Genomic DNA, 1,870 nt, shown 5'->3' with positions numbered 1-1,870 from the left:
CACACACGCATGTGCCCTGATCCTGGCTGGCTGAGGCTGGGTTAGGATGGAGGCATGAAGACCCTTTTGGGGATTCTTTTCTCCCTCTTTCTGTCAAGAAATAAAGAAAAAACAAAAACACTGCTCTAGAAAATAGGAGACAGATTTCTATTAGTCGACAATCTCCAAAGTTATTAGTTTGCTGAAATAGTCTTCACAGAATAAGAAACTTCCCTCCTGTTTATCTGAACTACAAGTACAACCTCAGACTTCAGAACAGAACCTGGTAGAATCTTTTCCTCACTGGATCACTAACTCATATCTTAGATTCTAAGATGATGTTTTTCACATGTTAGTATCGCTGAGTTCAAGATGTGTCAGTGGCATGGGCGACCAGCAGTTAGCGTAATGGTTATGTCGCTGGACTCCCACGTAGTCGGCCGAGGTTCCAGTCCCGGACCTGGTGGCTTAAACTCACGCCGGGCGCATGTGCGTGCATGCCCAAGATCCCCAGAGGAGAATGGAGGAGAAGGGATTGTGGCATGGCCATCCCACCTGGGGGGTGATTTCTCTCTGTCTCTGTCTGTCTGGCGCATGTGACCTATAGCAAAAATCTCTCCAAAAAAAGAAAAAAAAAATCAGTGGCATGGTATAGTTTAAATGGCAACTTCTTTGTTTTCTTGGGTAACATAAAATGGTGAGTTTAAAAGTCCATCTCTTTAGACCTGCTATGAAATATGTTAATAATGACTATACAGGTCAAATTATTCCTATTCATTTCAAAGTATTCCTCTGATCAGAACACCTTTTGACTTCTTGTCAAGAAAATGTAAAGAGGTGAGAATTGCTTAATTCTGGCTAGAAGATTAAGTTACAGTCTGAGTTCAATTTTTATTTTATTTATTATTTTATTTTTGGGGGGAGGTTTTTGCTATAGGGTGTGTGTGCTAGCCAGAGAGAGAGAGAGAGAAAGAGACAGAGACAGAGAGAAAGCAAGCAAGAAATCACTCCCCCAGGGAGGATGGCCAGGCCATAATTCCTTCTCCATCTCCTCTCTGGATCTTGGGCTCGCATGTCCGGGACTCAAACAGCGGTAGACTACATGGGAGTCCAGCCACATAGCCATTATGCCAACTGCTGGTCCCTGAGTTCAATTTTTTCACCAAGCTTTTTCATTTGCCTTTATTTTAGCAGGGTTTGAGAATAATCTTTATGATCTCTATCTCCCTTCTTCATGCGTTTTTGTTTGCTTCTTTTGGTAACCAGAGTGCACCATTTCCATCTCAACAGAGTGGGAGGGAGAGTTCCTTGGATCATGGTTAAAAAGGAAGGCAGGAGGTTAAGTCCAGGACTTAAAAAAAAATTGAGAATTCAGCTTTATTTTAAAAATGGAACAAACTGCCAAATTCCCATGTATCTGTTTAAACTGCCACCACCGACCTAACTGTATAACTTTGTGACTGTAAAACTGGCACGAAGGATCCTCGAACATGACTAGGAACAAAAATAAGCTTGCTAGGCTATTTTCATCTCAGTGTGATTGAAATACACCACCGTTTCCTCAGAAATAAAAATCTAGGAAAACAGTAAATTAAACGCCACCATTAACGTGCTACTAGAAATAGGCACGAGTGGTTACTGAATGCTTTTCTAAGTCAGACATTACACACCACGATACCTTCTTTTTTCCTTTGGCTAAAACTTTGACCGAGCCCAAGGCTGGGGACGCGGGTCGCACGCCCGGGCCCACCGGCGCTACTGCGTGCAGGTGACGAAGGTGAGAACGGGCCCGGGCGCCCGGTCCGCAAGGCCTGGCAAGCCAGCAGGCGCGGGGTCGGAGGAGGTGGGTTCGCATCCCGAAGCTGCCGTTGGGCCTACGGGGGCGGGAGGG

At 44.8% G+C, this 1,870-nt stretch overlaps 1 long non-coding RNA gene across 1 annotated transcript in view; it reads right to left on the bottom strand.

The window, feature by feature from the left end:
- LOC102468662 (uncharacterized) overlaps positions 1 to 1,835 on the bottom strand; it is a 12,747-nt gene extending 10,912 nt beyond the window's left edge. Inside the window, exon 1 of the long non-coding RNA XR_333731.3 lies at positions 1,658 to 1,835. This is a non-coding gene — a long non-coding RNA (uncharacterized LOC102468662). The remainder of the gene's footprint in view (positions 1 to 1,657) is intronic.
- Positions 1,836 to 1,870: the final 35 nt, after the last annotated feature.

This window comes from Tupaia chinensis, unplaced genomic scaffold (genome assembly GCF_000334495.1).
Source record: "Tupaia chinensis unplaced genomic scaffold, TupChi_1.0 Scaffold000085_1, whole genome shotgun sequence".
Lineage (NCBI taxonomy): Eukaryota > Metazoa > Chordata > Mammalia > Scandentia > Tupaiidae > Tupaia > Tupaia belangeri.
This window is presented reverse-complemented; position numbering and strand designations above follow the sequence as displayed.